General features: G+C 44.1%; 1 protein-coding gene across 1 annotated transcript in view; it reads left to right on the forward strand.

Annotated features, from left to right (window-relative positions):
• The first annotated feature begins 431 nt into the window (after nt 1–431).
• Nucleotides 432–22,506, forward strand: part of LOC123764756 (agrin) — a 251,287-nt gene continuing 229,212 nt past the window's right edge. The window contains exon 1 of the mRNA XM_069302593.1: nt 432–545. The gene's annotated coding sequence lies outside the window, so the exon portion shown is untranslated. The remainder of the gene's footprint in view (nt 546–22,506) is intronic.

Below are 22,506 nucleotides of genomic sequence, written 5' to 3' on the forward strand. Positions count from 1 at the left end.
ACCTATAGAATCACCACTACAGCATTGGGTGACCAATAGAATCCCCACCACAGCGTTGAATACCCTAGCCATCGCCGCAGGGAGGGGAGAAAAACAGCACCGAAACATGGAGAAACTCCCCACCAGTCGAGGGACGAGTCAGCCCAATGGAAAGTACGCCTACTACAGCAGTTACAGTTACGACCCCGTGCCTGGCTACACTGAGTACGACTACCACCCGTCCGCCCAGCCTCCACCCACCCTCCACCTCCAGCAGCACCCTCCACACCAGTACCTCCACCCTCAGAAGGACAACCTCGACTCCAGAGAAGGAGGAGGAGGCGGGGGGAGATTTGATGGTGGTGGGGAGAGAGTGATGGAGAGTACAGCTAGTGGGGAGCAAGATGGAGGAGGAGGGGGAGGTGGTGGGGGTGTTGGAGAGGGGGTGAGGGTGGAGGGGGCAGGGGGAGTGGGGGAGAAGAGGTGGTGTTCACTACTAGTCGTCGTTCTCAGCCTTCTGGTGGTCGTTGTGGTCGTCTTGGCTACCGTCGTCCTCTACTTGAACTGTGAGTGTTTGCTTCCCGTTTTCTCTGTATTAGAATATCTCATTTTCCCATTTTCTCTGTACTGGAGTATACCAGCTTCCCGTTTTCTCTGTTTTAGAATATATCATCTTCCCATTTTCTCTGTATTGGTGTATACAGCTTCCCGTTTTCTCTGTTTTAGAATATTTCATCTTCCAATTTTATCTGTATTTGTGTATACTGTGTAGACTCCAGTACAGATGTGTATTGGAGTATACTGTGTATAGGAGTATACGATCTTCGCTTTTTCTCTGTATAAGTGTTTACCATCTTCCCGTTTTCGTTGTTTAAGAGTTTACCATCTTCCCGTTTTCGCTGTTTAAGAGTTTACCATCTTCCCGTTTTTGCTGTTTAAGAGTTTAACATCTTCCCGTTTTCGCTGTTAAAGAGTATATCTACCTCACGTTTTCTCTGTAAATAAGAAGAAAATTAAAAGTTTAAACACAACCCATTGTTCACACAATCATCTGTCATACAATCCACTCTCGAGAAATACCGAGTTATTCTCTATGAGGTTAAAGGGCTAGATCATGTGAGTGGTCACCAGTCCAGGAAGTAGCCACACTCTACATCACTTAACCCAAATGGCCAAAAAAAAGGCGTACATGAGCCTTATTTCTCTGAACATGTGACATTACATTATTGTGACATTACAGGTATAAATTTTTTTGGGGGGGGGAAATTGGATAAAAAAAATATCTTAACATGAGACGAGAGTGTTTGTATATGAAAGTAATTATGTAGATGGGATTTATCGGAGTGAGAAGCTGAACAGCAGTCACAGGGATTGTGTATATAATGTCCAACAACCGAATTGCCTTCAGGTAAAACTCGGGGCCCATTGGTTCTTATAAGCATGGTCTGTAGGGTGCGTTTTGTCCGTCCTTGCTCGGCACCCTTGTTGACTCCTGACTTCCTGTAGGAGGCCAGGGAGGGGTAGACTCTCCCTGCAGGAGGCCAGGGAGGGTAGACTCTCCCTGTAGGAGGTCAGGGAGGGTAGACTCTCCCTGTAGGAGGCCAGGGAGGGGTAGACTCTCCCTGCAGGAGGCCAGGGAGGGTAGACTCTCCCTGTAGGAGGCCAGGGAGGGTAGACTCTCCCTGCAGGAGGCCAAGGAAGGTAGACTCTCCCCGCTCGAAGTTTCCGTTCATATAGGAATGAGTTTAATATCACATGTGGAAAATATAGTTTTTGCTCTGGTGACGAGTTACCTGGTAGTATATATTGCCGCTGGTGACACTGTGACAACGTGTTGTGAACGCTGCAGGGATTGGTACTTTGCTTTAGGCCTATCCCCCCCCCCTCAGGAGGCTATGTTTCCATCTCCCCTACTACCCGGGAGGAGGCCTGGTCGAGGACCGGGCCGCGGAGACGCTAAAGCCCCAAAATCATCTCAAAGTAACCTTCACTATATCACCTATACTGTCCAGCCAGGCTATATATTGTACTCCTGAGTGTACTAAACCTATATAGTTATATGTACCTATATAGTGTACTAAAGTTGTGTATAGGAATACACATGAAACTCCGGGAGCTGTACACTCTTCAGTGTTAAACTACATTGAACATAGTACTACAACGCCCAGAGACGGAGTTATAGAACTACATCACTCAAATACTCCACTACAGTTTCCTGAATCCTCACAATAGGGATACATGTAACCTCCCACGAGTCCGTAGGAGCCTGCGTGCACACACACACACACACACACACACACACACACACACACACACACACACACACACACACACACACACACTTGAAGTCAAAAATCTTCATTTTCCTCCGTCGATAAACAGGCAAACTAGTTTGACATGAAACGTACAGTTGTTTGATGGCGTACAGCTTCCTTCTGGGTCAAAGGTCATTTACCTGAGAGGGAAGGTATAAGGGTCAGATTGTGGCACTGTTACACCCGCTTCAGCTGACCCAGTCATTCGACGGTCGTTGTTAAACTGAGGACTCGGATCACTGTAAGCCACAGCAGTGACTTGTGTCCTTGAATGGTTGGACTGTCTCTCTCTCCCTCTCTCTCTCTCTCTCTCTCTCTCTCTCTCTCTCTCTCTCTCTCTCTCTCTCTCTCTCTCTCTCTCTCTCGCTCTCGATATATATAATATATAATTAGTATATTTTGGTAGCAGTCTTTCTTGTAAACATATATATATATATATATATATATATATATATATATATATATATATATATATATATATATATATATATATAATAAACCCTTCACCTTCCGGCTGCTCTTATTAAGACCCTTCACGTTCAGTATAGCAGTCGGCCGGTGATTGACTTCACCATCCTTAGGCAAGTTCCCCTGAGCGTAATTAATTCAGGAACCCACAACTTTGGCCTAATTACCAACCCGGCTTCTACCCTACTAAGTAACTTCTTTTTTTTTTAACGATGTCGACAATGTTGTTAAAAAATGCGTGAGATTAGAATAAATTAATGCATCTCAATATGGACTTCTTTCTATGCACGAACTTCAAGGTCTTTAGGCTGGGTTGTGTGTGATGCATGTTTGGTGTGTGTGTGTTTTTTTATTTAGTGTCTCCGGGCGAAGGAAGGAAGGGACAGGGGTGAAGGGAGGTGGTAGGGTGGGGAGGGGGTGGAGGCTGGGTTTCTTACCCTTCCCACAACCCCCTCTCCCCCCCCCCCCATGCACCCCTACTCAACAACATCTCCCCTCATGGCGTTCCTGCATCACATTATCACAAAAAAAAATTATTTAACTGTTAGAAAACTGTTATCCATTATCAAACTCGAGGTACTTCGATGCCTCGCTGCGCAACTTCGATGCCTCGCTGCGCAACTTCGATGCCTCGCTGCGCAACATCGTGACCTCGCTGCGCAACATTCGGTAGACAGCATCACACGTGACCAGCACCCGTCTAAGCTCGTGGACAGACTGTCGTGCTTCTCCTCTCTCTCGTGCTGGAAATACCTGGACGTGAATTATCCGCTCTCTGATCAGATTATAGGTAAGAGGCACTTAGCTGAGTGCACCTAATTAACCCGGTGCCTGGGTGCTCATCTCTCAGGGGTCAGGGACTGGTGACTGAGCCTGGGTGCCTGGGTGCCAGGGTGCCCATCTCTTAGGGGTCAGGGGGGGTGGCACTGGGGTCAGGGGGGGTGGCACTGGGGTCAGGGGGGGTGGCGGCACTGGGGTCAGGGGGGGGTGGCACTGGGGTCAGGGGTGGCACTGGGGTCAGGTGTAAAGGGGAGAAAGGGAATGGAACATATGAAAGGAAGGTGAGGGGGAAGGAGTATGAAGAACAGGCCAAGAGAACAAGGGTGAGGTGGAGAAGAACAAAAGCCAAAAGAGGGAAGCGGAGAGTGATAGAAGATGGGATGAAGGGTTGGCTAACCAAAGAAGGAAGGAGGAGGAGGAGGAGATAGGAATGAGTAGAAGAGATTGACGTGTCCACTATTCTAACATCTATTACAAAACACTATTGTCCCACAACTATGATGTTCCACCTTTAGAAACAACTATATGTCTCAAATATATTTAAATTCGAGTTAGTGCACCAAAGGTCCACAGCGGGGTGATAAGGGGCTTGATTTCAGATCTTGCCGCCCGTGGCGAAGTATTGTCTTGGTGGTGTTGTGGTTGGTAGTGTGGCCGCCCGCCGCCCAGATGGCGTGTATGACGCCCGGTCGATTTAAACATGAATTTTATACACCAAGTTTACTCAATATATTTGCTTAACAGTTTACTATTTATTGATTTATTTTGGTCATTGGGTTTATTTAAATATCGTGGTAAGAACAATTACTGATGTCTGTATCGTGTGACATCAAAATAGGGAGAAAATATGCTTAACCCAGCATATTAACCAGCATACTAACCAGCATACTCTCTGCTCTCTGGGATGTCAACATAGCCAGGCAAAGCCCATGTGCTCTAATATAGACCATGTTGGTCTATGGTCTCTTGATCTATTATACTATTATAGGCCTAATGTAACTAAGATATGCTATACTCTTTCTTAAGTGGATATTTTCCACAATTGGGATGTAATTGTTTGGTTGTTCTTGCAGGCTCTTAGTGTAATTGTTTGGTTGTTCTTGCAGGCTCTAGTGTAATTGTTTGGTTGTTCTTGCAGGCTCTAGTGTAATTGTTTGGTTGTTCTTTGCAGACTCTGGTGTAATTGTTTGGTTGTTCTTACAGGCTCTGGTGTAATTATTTGGTTGTTCTTGCAGGCTCTGGTGTACTTGTTTGGTTGTTCTTTGCAGGCTCTAGTGTAATTGTTTGGTTGTTCTTTGCAGGCTCTTGTGTAATTGTTTGGTTGTTCTTGCAGGCTCTGGTGTAATTGTTTGGTTGTTCTTTGCAGGCTCTGGTGTAATTGTTTGGTTGTTCTTGCAGGCTCTAGTGTAATTGTTTGGTTGTTCTTGCAGGCTCTAGTGTAATGATGACATTGGGTTCTTTCTAGAGATTGTTCATCTTTTCCTGTAACTTAATTTATGATGTTTCTGTCTTTACACACTCTGGATTAAGTCCCCAGTATTTATTCCTCATTTTTGATATGGTAGAGCCCAATAGACTCAGGAACCTGTACCTCACCAGGTGATTGATAGTTGAGAGGCGGGGCAAAGAGAGCCGAAGCTCAACCCCCCTGCAAGCACAACTAGGTGAATTCAACTAGGTGAGTACATATCTCTTATCTATGGCAATGTAAATCTTCTTGTGTTTGGGTTCCTTTGTCTGTGTTGCCACGTTGTCATGCTTAGTCATGTATACTCATGGCATACTCTCTTGGCTTGGCTGTAAACCTATCATATGCTCGCGAGTTATTCTGAAATATTTTTCGCCATTTTTTTGTAACTATCAAATACATGTCCTGAACAAAAAAAAATCATTTGTAAATGTGCCATGGTCAAATTATTTTATGAAATGCAAGTGATAAAGTATCGGTGTAAACCCCTACTGTGTTGCTTTATTAATAAATTTACGTCAATTAATAATTTATTTACGTTAAGTTACGTAATAATTTACGTTTCTGATGTCTGTTGAACACATTAAAAAAATGGTCCAAATACGAAGCATATTCTTCCTATGTATAGAACTTGGTTGGCTAAGCAAGTGATTCCTTAATGATCATTCCATGTTGACTCGTACACAGTTCCTTCCCTTTACACAATTCTGCGTCTCAGTACGTGGGCTTGTTGTCCAGTGTCATACAACTCGTCAGCATCAATACACAAGGACAGGTACACAGTACACAAGTCCAGCTACACAGTACATAAGTCCAGCTACACAGTACACAAGTCCAGCTACACAGTACACAACCCCAGCTACACAGTACATAAGTCCAGCTACACAGTACACAACCCCAGCTACACAGTACATAAGTCCAGCTACACAGTACATAAGTCCAGCTACACAGTACATAAGTCCAGCTACACAGTACACAAGTCCAGCTACACAGTACACAAGTCCAGCTACACAGTACACAAGTCCAGCTACACAGTACACAAGTCCAGCTACACAGTACACAAGTCCAGCTACACAGTACATAAGCCCAGCTACACAGTACACAAGTCCAGCTACACAGTACATAAGCCCAGCTACACAGTACACAAGTCCAGCTACACAGTACATAAGCCCAGCTACACAGTACACAAGTCCAGCTACACAGTACATAAGCCCAGCTACACAGTACATAAGTCCAGCTACACAGTACATAAGCCCAGCTACACAGTACACAAGTCCAGCTACACAGTACATAAGCCCAGCTACACAGTACACAAGTCCAGCTACACAGTACATAAGCCCAGCTACACAGTACACAAGTCCAGCTACACAGTACATAAGCCCAGCTACACAGTACATAAGCCCAGCTACACAGTACACAAGTCCAGCTACACAGTACATAAGCCCAGCTACACAGTACACAAGCCCACAGCTACACAGTACACAAGCCCACAGCTACACAGCTACACAACTCCAGCTACACAACTCCAGCTACACAGCACACAAGCCCACAGCTACACAGCTACACAACTCCAGCTACACAGTACACAAGCCCACAGCTACACAGCTACACAGTACACAAGCCCACAGCTACACACCTACACAGTACACACGGTAAATACAGCGACAGCCTACAGCTGTAAAAGTCGTTCGTCTGTTGTTCCGGAGACAAATGTTGCCTGAAAATTTGCTTGTAACGAGCGTGGGGATCGGAGGGAAGAAATGGTGCCCAACCGTTTGTGACCGTCGGGGGATCGAACTCTCCAACGAGCATCGAGGCGGTCGCTGTACCGACCAGTCCACAAGCACAGGGCAATCAGAAATATTTCTGAGATATTGTGAAAGATTATTGATTTTGTCTGTAGTGAAATCAAAGAATTACAGTGGAAGCCTCAGTTAAAAGGCAAGGGATTGTGGAAGAGGAATTTGAGGTTCAGCGCCCAGCAGTGGAATAGGGAGAGGAGGTGGAGGGAGGTACAGCTGGCTCTTCCACCACCCAGGTGAGGTGGAGGGAGGTACAGCTGGCTCTTCCACCACCCAGGTGAGGTGGAGGGAGATACAGCTGGCTCTTCCACCACCCAGGTGAGGTGGAGGGAGGTACAGCTGGCTCTTCCACCACCCAGGTGAGGTGGAGGGAGATACAGCTGGCTCTTCCACAACCCAAGTGAGGTGGATGGAACTAAATGAGAACTAAAAACACAACTTTGCAGGAAACTTCGCAAACTCCCACTTTATCCTCATGAACGACAAAGTCTATATAGAGGACTAGAAACGATTGAGCTAAAGCTACAAGAATCATAAAAGTTCCACAATAGGCAACAAGAGCAAATGCCCATCAATGAAATAGTTGGCACACAAAATAATTGTTCAGTGCAAAAATCTATAAGAAAACCCACATCTAGCACCTGGCAGTAAATAGGTACCTGGGTGTTAGTCAGCTGTCACGGGCTGCTTCCTGGGGGTGGAGGCCTGGTCGAGGACCGGGCCGCGGGGACACTAAAGCCCCGAAATCATCTCAAGATAACCTCAAGATATAGCATTGGACCCTTGTGCAAGGAATTTTCACTGACGACAATGTCGACGAAATGGGTGACATATTGGGGGATACAGTACTCCTCTATTTTCAGTGAACCCCTAAACATACTGAAGATCTAGAATTCAAACGAATTCTTGATGAATGTGACACCGACATAGACAGCATGCCTCTGCACTCTGCACCAGGCTCTGAGTCCTAGAATTCCATCTTGATCACAACTCCTTCAAAAAGCTAGCAGCACTTTTACCCCAGGCACCAAGTGTCTCTGAGGCAATGGGGACAAAATTGTAGTGGTGCTCAAGGTCTCTGTATTTACGTGACTTGGCCGCTTCCCGGTGATTGGCAGCTCCTCCATCTTGATCAAGCATTGTAAACTAAAACAATTATTTCAATCCCTTAAGGATATATATGGTTCCTAGATTCTGATATCTTCAACATACATAAAATAGTGGAGATCGAGGCACTCCACATGATTAGACCTGTAGCGCGAACGTCACATCATAAAACTCTTTTTAAAAAGAGTGGTTAGATGACCACAAAACAAAAGAGGGCACAGCTTCATAAACCTGAGAGTTACACGGGCTCAGTACTGAGTGCTCAGTTCCCCTCACCACTATGACAAGGTCTTTGATGCCACGGATGGCAAGCAAAACCCCGATGTCATATACACGGATTTTGTGAAAGCTTTCGACAAGTAACCGATGCGCTAAAGCGCACAAAAATGCGCACAAAGGGAATTACTGGCAAAGGAAGGAAAATGGATTTTTAATTTCTTGACGAACAGAATCCAGAGTGTAATAGTCAACGAAGTCCAATCCGGATTATCCAGCCTGAAAAACTGTTCCTGCTTCGGTACTGTGCTTGCTCCGGTACTTCTCACTGTGCCTATATATAAGTTATAGGCAAGGACACTATTCATGAGAATAGGCAATATAAAGTACTCAGCAAATCTCCAAACTGATGTAAATCAGGTCTTTCAATGGGCCACAGAAACTAAAAAATTTAATGAAAATAAGTTTCAGCTCCTGAGCTACCGTAAAAAACAAAATATCAAAACGGGAACCACATATAAAACGCAGTAAAATCGGACTATAGAACGAAAGCACAATGTGAAAGCTATGGGATTAACTTGTCGGATGATATCTTAAAGAACACGAACAGCTATCACAACTGGAAACAAAAATCAATAATTTGGATACAGGAACAATACAAACATGATTCCAGACCAATGATGATAACTTTTTAAGACATTAGTTCTCTTTAGGTGAAATATTGTTAAACACTAACAACACCATTGAAAACTGGATATATTGCAGGCTTCGAGAACATGCACAAATGATTGTTTACTGTCCAAATCCCCTCAGTACAACTTCTAAATTACTGGACTGCTCAAGATTTTACAATCGGTATTCTCTAAGAGTCCAATTGGGAGAGATGCATAATAATTTACTCTTGGGAAATATATGAGGCACTACTCCAAAATCTGCACCCGGAAATGACTCCACTTGGGACCAGGAGACATACGGCAGGAAGTGCAGAATAGTCCGCTTTGATACCTGATCATCCGGACTGTGATTCGTCACGTGAGGCAGCGACAAGCAGTTGGGTCTTACAGCCCGGGGTGACACCCGATCACGAAGCAGGAGGCCTCGTCCGAGACCGGGCCGCGGGGGGAGATTGATCCCCGGAACCACCGCCAGGTATAACCACAAGGTAGACTACTGATAACGAGTGAGCTCGGTTAAGTAATCAGATGCTTTATGCCGCAGTAAACTCTCTCTCTCTCTCTCTCTCTCTCTCTCTCTCTCTCTCTCTCTCTCTCTCTCTCTCTCTCTCTTTCTCTTTCTCTCTCTCTCTCTCTCTCTCTCTCTCTCTCTCTCTCTCTCTCTCTCTCTCTCTCTCTCTCTCTCTCTTTTTCTCTCTCTCTCTCTCTCTCTCTCTCTCTCTCTCTCTCTCTCTCTCTCTCTCTCTCTCTCTCTCTCTATATATATATATATATATATATATATATATATATATATATATATATATATATATATATATATATATATATATATATATATATATATCGTTAAAGGTATATCTGTCAGGTAAATATAAACATATATACACGAGAAGCGAGCCACAAGGGCATACATATATACACTCTCCAGTTTGTTTTTAATAAATGGGAACGCTGGCACTTGAACACACACATCATCAAATTCCCATATTCACATTCCAGTTATGGTCAAGTGATTGATTTTTTTTATATCGTGAATCCGGAAATGAGCGCTCATGGCGAGCCTCGCTTGTGAATGACCTCGTAGGGGTCACAAGGCTGTTCGCTGGCTAGTTTGTCCTTAATCTGTCATTATAGATATGAAAATGATGAAAATAATTTATAAAAAAATAATGCTCCACAGAAATCAGCTTAACCTGATGTTTCACTGAGAATATCACTTGGAGCCTTTAGGGGAAGGATTCGAACCCTGCCCCCCTCCTTCCCTGGGTACCTGCCCCCCTTGGTACCTGCTCCCGTTCAGTACCAGCACACAGGGTACTCCCAAGCACACACTTCGAACCCTAGTTCGAACCAGAAATCATCTTAACCTGATGTATCACTGAGAATATCACTTGAAGCCTTTGAGGGGAAGGATTCGAACCCTGCCCCCCTCCTTCCCTGGGTACCTGCCCCCCTTGGTACCTGCTCCCTCTCGGTACCTGCACCCAGGGTACTCCCAAGCACACACTTCGAACCCTAGTTCGAACCAGAAATCATCTTAACCTGATGTATCACTGAGAATATCACTTGAAGTCTTTAGGGGAAGGATTCGAACCCTGCCCCCCTCCTTCCCTGGGTACCTGCCCCCCTTGGTACCTGCTCCCTCTCGGTACCTGCACCCAGGGTACTCCCAAGCACACACTTCGAACCCCGGTACGGAACTTCTGTACCGACACAAGAGTGCCGGGTTAATCTGTTTAACCCTGCACACACACATGTCCCTATACACACCTGACCTCAACCCTGCGGTAGGTGTGTGTTTGTATATAGGACCTGATCCGACGGGTCGGAGTGGTCTGCGTGCGTGCAATGTTGTCGCGGCACTGATGAGCAATTTACGTCTATCACCGCTGATCGCCGGAGCCTGCGGCGGTGATGGCAGTAACGCTTGTCTGAATGAGCCGTTGGTATTTAAGCAGCTGTCACGGAGAATAACCCTAATCACGTGGAATGTTATAAACGCACTCACACGCGTACGCACGCGCGCGCACACACACACACACACACACGTGCGAAACACACGCAAACACACGCAAGCACGCGCGCAAACACGCGCAAAACACACACACACACACACACACACACACACACACACACACACACACACACACACACACACACACACACACACAGACACACACACACACACACACACACGCGCGCGCGCCAAAGCTCAACCCCCGCAAGCACAAATAGATGAGTACACACATACACAGTTTCAAATGTAGACATGACAGAACCCAGTAGGCTCAGGAATCTGTACACCAGTTGACTGACAGTTGAGAGGCGGGACCAAAGAGCCAGAGCTCAACCCCCGCAAGCACAACTAGGTGAGAGGGGAAGAGGCTTGGAGGGAGGAACTAACAGCAGGCCGCGGACGGGTGAGTGAGCGAGCAGCCTGTCAGCGAGCCTCCGCCTGTCAGCGAGCCTCCGCCTGTCAGCGAGCCTCCGCCTGTCAGCGAGCCTCCGCCTGTCAGCGAGCCTCCGCCTGGCAGCGAGTCCTCTCATTTGCCAGCGCCGGCAGGCAAGGTGGCGGGGAACTCACCAACCAACGTGGCCAAAGGGGACCACTTCATTGTGGCCAAATGCACAAAGAACTGCCGGCTGGATGTGTCGTCTTGCCACAGCGACGCCCCAGGCGCCTGGCTCCCGACACATGCTGGCTTCACTCCGACGTCACTGTTGCCAGGGGTGTAACCAACGCACACACGGGTAACGTTCACAGGGTAACGTACATAGAAGGCTCGTCTCTGTATGTTAACCTTTCTATCACAGCATATATATATATATATATATATATATATATATATATATATATATATATATATATATATATATATATATATATATATATATATATGTCTCACTGAATATGACCGCATATTCTGTATTTACTATCTTCTGATTTAGGGCTTCTATCCCTCTAACTGTTTTCTTAGCATCAGGGCTTAGCTGAAAGAGGCGTTCTCCAAAACATATTTTCGTAATTTCAAGGTGAAAAAAAGAAGTGAATTACTATAGAATGTATTACACTTATTTATACAATTTGCATAACGTTTCGAATCTCCATGGTTCATTCTCAAGTGAAAAGAATTTTCAGAACTGGTTGATTTATACCCGCACTGGGTCAGGTGATAAGACAATAAAGGTGAAAACATGGGGGATACATAAGGGATAAATGGGTGGTTAAACATAAGAACAGAGGTTCGAGCCCTCTGCAAGGCTTCTGTGGATTTGTTCATTTGATACATCACATGAATGTGATTTCTATGTGTAGTTCTCACATTCTTGTATAGCCTTGTATAGTCTTGTATAGCACGCATAGCGTTTCGGGCAAGTCCTTAATCCTAATTTAATCCCCCGGAATATGACCCGCCAAGTCGTTTAAACAACCTGGTAACCAATCACTGTTGGGTGAACAGAGGCAACAGTTAGAGGATTGGTGCCCAGTCAATCCTCCCATGTGTGTGTGTGTGTGTGTGTGTGTGTGTGTGTGTGTGTGTGTGTGTGTGTGTGTGTGTGTGTGTGTGTGTGTGTAAAATAAAGAGAGAGAGAAAGGCTTCAGCAGCAGTTACGTAAGTCGAGCTAAAACCATTAACTGCCTCTCAAGCAATTGATGCCTCACTCCAAACCACGATCATGAAGCCACTCGAAACAGACATTACTACCCGTGACTCGTAAACACCGAGGTCCTGGTCCGAGGGCCTGGTGTGAGTGCCTCCGAGTGCCACCAAGTCCGTCTGGTCCTATATACACTACTTGTTGCTCACGGTGAAGGTCGTTGGGCTCACCTCGTCTCTGAGGTCATTGGTCGTCTTGACAACCGAATGTTGGCGGATATCGTGCACGTTATCAATGTGGATGTTGAATGGTATCATAAGCGTCCTTGGATATGGATGTTGATGGATAACATTGAGTACATGGATGGGATTACCTATCCAGTGATTGTGGTGAAGTGTGGTCTTGCTTTTTAAGTCCCGCCTTGTTGAACCTGTTGCATTGCAATGTAAATTGACTTTCCAATTCTTTGTCGAATCTGGAATTTAAAGCTATAGATGGAGGTGGCTTCTACAACTTCTTCCTTCAGAGCAATGCACTTGTTGACCGCCTGTACTGGGTACCAGTATTTCCTTATATTTCTTCGACTTGTATGTGTTCCCAGCGTCCACTTGTGTGTTCTCTTGTCCTACTTTCTTTCAATTTAAAGTGTTTTTTTCCTTTTCCATCTTGTCTATTCCACTCAGTATCTTGTACGTTGTAATCATATCTCCTTTGTTTTTTTCTGTCGATCAGGGGGTTATGATGTCCAGTTTCCTTTCACCTATCCTCATAGCTTAACCCTCTTAGCTCTGGCACCAGTCTTATTGACTGTACTTTTTCAATTTGAGTTTTGTGTTTCACAGGGTTTGGATTTCTGGCCGGTGTTGCATATTCTAGTGTTGGTCTAACGTCAGTTCTGTAGAGTGCACTGAAAACGTCCTGATGTAGGTTTCTAAAGACCGTTTCTAACGTTCACCAGCGTCCCATATACCGCTGATGTCATACTCTCTGTGTGTGCCTCTGGTGTTAGTGATGGAATTATATCCACTCCTATATCTCCTTCGATTTCTTCAATTACCTTCCATTCTTGGTTATTCCTTAATTATCTTCGTTACCTTACATTTATTGGGATTGAACTCCAGCCTCCATTTGGCTGCCTACTCCTGGAGCTTGTCAAGGCCTTCCTGTAACGTGTTACAGTCCTCTGTCTTTACTTCCCACATAATCTTCGCATCGTCTGAAGACGGTGACGTGTACGACGTGTCTCTCTTGCCTATTTATTGCCTGTCCCTACCTGTCCTCATCACAATCGACTTGAGAATGGTCCAGGACGGACCGAAACGTCGTCGTCCCTTCAACTTCTAGTGTGTGGTCTTGTCAACGTGTACGAGATCAATCCCACAGGTATATCATTAACATATATTAAGAACTATATATATTGGCCCCAGAACCGGGCCCTCGAGGTGGAGACCCTACTTCTTGCATTCCTTCAGCTCGAGTCCTCGCTGCTGCCTGTGACTCTCTGTCTTATGCTCTTCTGGTACTCCTTTATCCAGTTCAATGTCTTCCCGGTTAACCCAAACTGCTTGTACACCAGTCAGGGAACAGCATCAAATACTTTTGACAGTCAAGGAAAACGCAGTCTACCCAGATTTCAGTAACCTTGTCATATAGAACTGGAGCAAGTTTGTCGGGCACGAGTATTTCCTTCAAAATCCATGCTGCATTCTTTTTTTTTTTTTTTTGCACAGTTGAATCTGCCCAGGTACTCTACTATTCTCAACCTGATTACTCCAGCAATTTACATGGAATACCTGCATTGTTTTTTTTTAATAATTCAGACTACTTTCCCCTTTTCCAGAATTTATTCATTTGATAATAACTGCCCTGATGTACCTAATACGAAAATAGGCATTGAATTATAAATAATATATTTAACAACTATTCTGTAACAACTATTCTATAACAACTATTCTATAACAACTATTAATTAACAACTATTTAACAACTTCGTGCATTAGATCCATTAGTAACACCCCTTCGTGCAGGGGGCCACTACCCCTGCCCCTCGAGGGGGGGGGGAGGAGGGGGGGATCCAGGGACATCCTGGTGGGGGGGGGGGGGAAGGAGACAACTACCTCGTTAGTCTAAAATTGTGTCGTTCATCATCTCGCCGCTCATGTGTTATCCTCAAGATGACGTGAGAAGTTTTCTCAAGAAGTATCTTCAAGATATCGGCGATGGTTCCCGCAACGAGAGGGTACTGATTGTCTCTGGTATACTGAGAGGTCCTTCCAAGTATACTGTATACCGAGAGGGCCTTCCAAGTATACTGAGTGTATACCAAGAGGTCCTTCCAAGTATACTGAGTGTATACCAAGAGGTCCTTCCAAGTGTACTGAGTGTATACTGAGAGGGCCTTCCAAGCATACTGAGTATATACCGAGAGGGCCTTCCAAGTATACTGTATACCGAGAGGGCCTTCCAAGTATACTGAGTGTATACTGAGAGGTCCTTCCAAGTATACTGAGTGTATACCGAGAGGTCCTTCCGTGTATACTGAGTGCTACCTCTCTCTCTTGTTCACTTCGTCTTATGTATACTTAAGAGGTCCTCTTATATACTGATAGGTTCTCTAGTGCACGCTGTGCAGCAGACGTTATAAGAAAATGCTTCATAGATTGAATGATATGTTCAGTATACCTTGATAATATATCTATAGTATACTTTGCAGACTATGAACCGTATACCTTACAATACACCTTGTAAGATATGTGAAGAATACCTTGCATTACATCCTGTAAGATATGAACAATATAATTTTGTAATATTCCTTGTAAGATATGTGTAGTATACTCTCTGTGGGTAGTATACTCTCTGTGGGTAGTATACTCTTTGTGGGTAGTCACTGGTGGTCCTCTCACCAGAAACCCCCACACATTAGACAATTATATATTTTTTTATATGTGAGAGAGAGAGAGAGTGAGAGAGAGAGAGAGAGAGAGAGAGAGAGAGAGAGAGAGAGAGAGAGAGAGAGAGAGAGAGAGAGAGAGAGAGAGAGAGAGAGACAAATACCAAATACACACACACACATACGCTATACCCTCCATTAACTAGGTTAATTGTTACGATTTTTGTTTAAGGTATACTAAAGTTAAATATACTTTTAGTAGATTATCCGGCATGAACAACAATGAGGCAGTATGTGAAGTTAAAAAAAAAACAGCAAAATCTCTTTATTCTGAAAGAAAAAAAAATCGATTTAGTCTCGTGTATTAAGGTGTTTGATGATGAGTTGCATCATCCCAGGAGAGGAAAAAAAGTTTTATTTCTAGTTTCTGATTTCTCTTTGAAATTTGGGGTCCAAACCAGCGAAAAGTTTATCCATAGCGAGAGGGGGGGGGGGAACTCTGCCTAATACACCGACCAAAACAATCCTGAAAGAAGCATCTCTCCACTCTTGGAAAAGTAATTAACCTGGTCTGAACAATGGAGGCGGCGAACAATGGGCCGCGAGGCTGTAGCCAGAGCCTTTGCCTCGTTCCGTCGTCAATGGTAGTGCTCAGCGTCGTTTACACTGGTTTTGGCCTCAATGGTCCCTACGGTATTTACGCCAGTTTATAGACAGATGTGAATGGCGATTCTGGTGCATTTCTCGTATCAACCTACGTTGGTTTTGCGCCTTGGTGAGGGGTGGGGGGGGGGGGGGACCGTGCTGCATGAGTTACAGCTTCTTCCCCGTATCAGCCTACCCTGACTTTGTGCCTTGGAGAGAGGGAGGTGGACCGTGCTGCATGGGTAACAGCTTCTCCCCCGTATCAGCCTACCCTGGTTTTGCGCCCTGGAGAGAGGGGAAGTACCCTGCCGCATGGGTAACAACTTCTCCTCCCGCATCAACCTACCCTGGCTTTACGCCCTGGAGAGGGGGGGGGGCCTGCTGCATGGGTAACAGCTTCTCTCCCGCATCAACCTACCTCTGACTTTGCGCCCTGGAGAAGCCACTGCAGACCAGAGCAGAACGGAACTCCATAGTCTCCTGAGACTGATAGATGTCTACTACTATTAGTTCCTCTCTCCCTTTTTATGTTGTGATACACTTCTGCTCTCTGCATCTCTTCCTGCGCTCTCTTACGTCTCTGTTTCGCCTCCAAGTATTGCCAGTCACACCGAGGACACGTTCTGGATTTAGCTCACAATAACGAGAAATTTATCTTAAGACTTTCTTGTGGGCTGAAGTTTTAATTGGTTCCGTTGTCTCGTATTAAGGATCGCAGGAATCCTCCTTAGCGATGTCATGTAGTCAATCGTGTCTTCGTTTAGCTCTAAATTCTAAATTCTAAATTAGTTCTTCTAATTTTTTATATTGAACTCACTCTCCCTCTTCCCCCTCCATCACCTCCCCATTAGTGTCTTGTACGTCATTATGTCTGCCTTATTCCTTCTTTCCTTCAGTGTAATGAGGTTCAGTTCTCTATGTCTTTTTCTATTACTCAGTCCCCTTAGCTCACGAAAGAGCACTTTTCCATATTGTTTGGATTTTTTCTAGGTTTGACCTTCTTTGCCCGGGTCTAAGTCCAGTAGCCATTTCTCAGACCATATCTGGACGTATGAATGTATTGTGGTAATGTATTGTGGTAATGTATTCTTGTAATGTATTCTTGTGATGTATTGCGGTCCTCCTTAATTGTGATTCGTCTCGTTAGTTTAGCATGGTCAGCAAACATGGATAAGAACGAGGTTCCTTCTCTGTTAGATCGTTTCTTTATATTAAGAACTGGATGGGGCCGAGGACCTTGAGGCACTCCACTCGTTACCTCTCTCCATTCTGAGAGTTCTCCTCTTGCTTTGACTCTTTGTCTTCTTTCTGAAACGTTCTCATTCACCCACTTTAATACTTCTCTCGAGTCATCAGCCTGTTTTTCTACTTTGCATGGGAGTCACTTGTGAGGAACAATGTCAAACGCATTACACACAGAGATCACACTAACGTGATGCATCAAATGAACAAATCCACAAGGGCCGTTACGAGGATTTGAACCTGCGTCCGGGAGCATCCCAGACACTGCCTTAATCGACTGAGCTACGACAGGGTAAAAAGAGTTGAAACCGAAGTTCTACTATGGGGGGGGGGTGTCATAATGATCATAAGGGGGATGTCGACCAGTACCCCCTATTTCGACAACCAACAATTCCTTTGAAGTAAAGTATGGGTTTAGTTTGCCATAGCGTTTACCAGATTTTCCCTTTACACACATGTTAATAACTGAACATTGTTACAATGCTGCATTAAAATAGCATTTGTGTAGATATCATTGTGGTCACATTGTGTGTGTGTGTGTGTTTGCTGCACGTTCTGAGACGAGAGAGGAAGAGGACGGGGGATGGAAAGAAGGGAAAGGGTGAGAGAGAGAGAGAGAGAGAGAGAGAGAGAGAGAGAGAGAGAGAGAGAGAGAGAGAGAGAGAGAGAGAGAGAGAGAGAGAGAGAGAGAGAGACCCTGATAACTGCTTTGTTCTGCATCCTTGTCTTGCATTTAGCCTCACACAACTTGCTGTAGTGATTGGTGATTGTAATGGAGGTCATATTGGGAAGGGGATCGAGCATTGACGAACATTACCCCCCCCCCCCTTAAATACGATTGGCTTCTATTGCGGCAACCAACGACTCCTATGAAGTCTGAAATGGGTTGCTATTCAAGTTTTTAACAAGATTTTCAACTGTTCATCACACATAAATGTCATCACAATGTTGTTGCAACGTTATATCAAAGTAACGATAGTAAATAGTGTTCGATGGAATAGAGAAAACGGGAGAAAGAATGGAATGGAGGGAGAGAGAGAGAGAGAACAGGAATAAGAATAGAATGAGAGAGGGAGAGAGAGAAAACGAAGACTGGAAAGGAAGGAGAATGGGAAGAAAGAAGAGAGACTGAGAGGGGGAAGGAGAGAGAAAAACAGCAGGGAGAAGAGAGAGGAAGAGATAGATAGAGAGAGATTGCCAAGCAGAGAGAGAGACCCAGGCACCCTCGGAACCCTATCTGGCTGATGCATAAAATATTTTCCTGGTGAATATTCGTTGAAAATTTATCTCCTCAAAAATTTGTTGCGCGGAAGCATATATAACTTTAAAATAATCTCGTAGCTGTAAAAACCTTCAAAAAAACAAACATTCATGCTGAAACTTTCACAAAATCCCTAGAAATATATAAAGATATATATATATATATATATATATATATATATATATATATATATATATATATATATATATATATATATATATATATATATATATATAACTAAAAAAAGCCCTCGTGTATCTGCCATGGGAAATGTCTCATGGATACTCCCATGCCACACAGGTCAAGTGTGGCATATATATATATATATATATATATATATATATATATATATATATATATATATATATATATATATATATATATATATATATATATATATATATATATATATAAGTGCAAAATATAATGCATCTAGAATATTATTCTTCGTTGTCGCAAGGGAAAAGTAATATTTATTTGGTGAAGTGTGGAGTTAAAACTTGATGAAAGGTTGTGTAGGGTGTGTAACCGGTAGTTACTCCAGTGAAGAGGATCAACGACTTTACCAGCGCTTAATTCAGTAAACACGAGCTGCTTTCTCGACTCTATTTTTTTTATATAGCCCATGAACAGTTTTTCTGCGTAATAATATCCCTCCTGATATTGAGTCTGACGAGAATCGAACAGAATATTATTTCAGAATAAATAATAGATGTATTATTACATTAATGCAAGTTAAATGTGTTTTTCATGATAATTGCCCCCTCAATGTTTATGGGCGTGGCGCCAGGAGAGGCACTGTGCCACAGTCCTCCAGACCAGACTCCTTCGGAAATGGCCCTCGGAACTTGATAGTTACAGAATGCGCCAAACGCAAATAGCTTCTTCTTTTACGAGCGGTATGATCTCCTTGGACCAGGACCTGGCGGACCCAACCCCACAATAACTCAGTGGTCGCCTGGCCCCTGAGCGGGTCCCTGTGGCCACGATGATGACGTTTGGGGCCCCCAGCGAGTCAATAATATTTCTGTTTCGCACTAGAGGAGATGAGTCCGCTGGCGGCCATTTTCTCGCACGAGACAACATACAACATACTTGAAACGTTTTCACGTTGGTATATAAACGTTGTTGAACGTAAAAAAAAACGTTGTGCGTTTCCTGCGATGTTGACAAAAGGGTGGATGTTTCTGCAACTTGAAGTTCAGACATTAGATTATTTCTGTTTATCTTTGGGGAATGTTCGTTAACGGACGGATAAAGAAACACGCTGGTTTGGGGGGGGGGGGAAGGGTTGTGTGCGTCTCTCAACTGATAGGTGATAACATTCTGACAAGCACATTGTGCTATCTTGGTCTTTGATATCCTTGCAAAGGGTGTTGCTATCGGCTGGTTCGTAGCTTGGAAAGCATCTGGAGAGAGGTGTTCGTTTGGTGCTGATTAAAATATATAATGGAACACACACACACACACACATACACACACACACACACACACACATACACACACACACACACACACACACACACACACACACACACACACACACACACACACACACACACACACACACTCCTAGAGCCGAGCGGTCAGAGTTCTGGAGTCATTGGCCAACGGGTTTCTCTCACCTGATATCTCTGTTCACCTACCAGTAAATAGCAGTAATCAGGTACATAGGACTTAGACAGCTGGTACAGGCTGCATCCTGGGGATGTGTGTGTGTGTGTGTGTGTGTGTGTGTGTGTGTGTGTGTGTGTGTGTGTGTGTGTGTGTGTGTGTGTGTGTGTGTGTGTGTGTACTCACCTGGGGCCAGATTCACGAAAGTACTTACGCAAGTACTTACGAACGTGTACATCTTTCTTCAATCTTTGACGGCTTTGGTTACATTTATTAAACAGTTTACAAGCATGAAAACTTCCCATTCAATTGTTGTTATTGTTATAAACAGCCTCCTGGTGCTTCGGAGCTCATTAACTGTTTAATAATTGTAAACAAAGCCGCCAAAGATTGAGAAAAGATGTACAGGTTCGTAAGTGTTTACGTAAGTGCTTTCGTGAATCTGGCCCCTGGATTGCCAAAAATCTTTAGACACTGTTTTTCACAATTGACTGTTATGCGAATAAGAAGAAAACAGGCTTTTGTATCAGGAAGTCTATAATAGTGGGTGAAGATCTCTTAGAATGCACCGTACCTGCTGTGAGATCCAAGCCTCTACAAGAGTCTACTATAACTCCTGTAGAATGCGAGGATTTACAGGGAAGTCTACCATGCCTCTTGCCACCTGTTCTACGAATAATTATGGCAATGTTTCAAGTGTTGTTCTAGCTACAGCCAAGGTCTGCTGCCTCCAAATGGCACCTACGACCAGCAGACTATAAAGACTTCAAGAACTACATCCCAGCTTCAACCAAAACACTCCATGTTGCCACAGAGGTCTCCAAATCACCTGACGATTTTATTTGTCGATGCTTGAACCTGTCGTATGTCCCAGGATGGCGTCGACCTCTTCAACACACCATATAGAGTAGATGTCCGCCATAGTGTTCCCCCGGTACGGGGGAACACCCCAGGAAGAACTTCACTCTCTGCATGATGGCTGATGAAATAACTTATCATCTTTTTCTAAAACTGCTTCGATGAGGTTTTTCTGGTGATTACTGTCTTCCTTCGCCTTTGTCTCAAGACTCTCGACTTCTTTGTTGGGGAATCCGTTCCGGTATCACCTCTGGAGGCTTGTGTTTTTTTTTAAATTCTTGTCGCTATATCACAAATCATTTATCAGAACCTAAAACAGAAGCGTTCTCGGGAATCGTATCAGAGTGCCATTGAGTGAAGCCAACACATGTGACCTTGAGAGCCCTATTGAGCTCTCCAGGGCTCCGCTCTGGTTGGAAAAACACGTGTAAGACCTGACACGTGCCTCCAGTGTGTTTCTTGCTGCATCATTCAGCCAATCACTACGTTTTGCTAGCCTCTTATTGGCTGCGACAGGTAATGTGATTGGAAGGGATGTTCTGAGAAATAGCGGACGGGCGCCATCTTCGACACAAGTAGACACATCGTTATACTCACAAAATGGAATGACCCAAATGCAATTGGCTCAAGAGACTAAGAATGATGACGAATGACACCGAATAAACCTCAAATGAGATAAATAACCTATAAAAAGTGTGGCCTCATCACTAATATATATATATATATATATATATATATATATATATATATATATATATATATATATATATATATATATATATATATATATATATATATATGTGTGTGTGTGTATATCACGAAAATAAACACGTGATTAAGAATGTGACAATGTCAGACCACGGAGGAAAAATGAAACAGGAAATTTCCTTAAGTACTTTCGTATATTAAATACATCTTCAGAAGGTGAAGATGTATTAAAGCTGTACCTTCTGAAGATAGATGTATTTAATATACGAAAGTACTTAAGGAAATTTCCTGTTTCATTTTTCCTCCGTGGTCTGACATTGTCATATATATATATATATATATATATATATATATATATATATATATATATATATATATATATATATATATATATATATATATATCGTAACACGTCACTGGCATCACCATAGCTCCTGCCATACGCAGGTGTAATTTACTTTAGGTCGGAGGAGGTCGGAGAAGTGGCCAGGCTCGCTGTGGAGAGAATGACGTTTTTCCCGCCCTTCTCACGTCCTGGACGCGGAGCCTGGGCACATGTAGGCCCTCCTGGGAATCGTAAATGAGCCTCCTCTCCCTCTGAGGTCAAGGCTGGCACTGAGGGGGCTCACACGAGGGCATGGAGGATGACCTTGGGTCACACTCGAGCATCCGTACTCGTACGCAAACATGCACGCACGCAAACACTCACCCACACACACACACACACTCAATTCCTCGGGGCTTTAGAGTCTCAAACAATTCATTTTGAGGGTTTTTTTTGGAGTGAAGAGGGCTGGGGGTGGGAGCCCGAGGCTTTGTGTAGCACAGATTGCGTTAAGAGTTTAGATGTGCTGAAGAATGAGAGAGGTGCTCTCCCTC

Source organism: Procambarus clarkii, chromosome 48 (assembly GCF_040958095.1).
Source record: "Procambarus clarkii isolate CNS0578487 chromosome 48, FALCON_Pclarkii_2.0, whole genome shotgun sequence".
NCBI classification, from domain to species: Eukaryota; Metazoa; Arthropoda; class Malacostraca; order Decapoda; family Cambaridae; genus Procambarus; species Procambarus clarkii.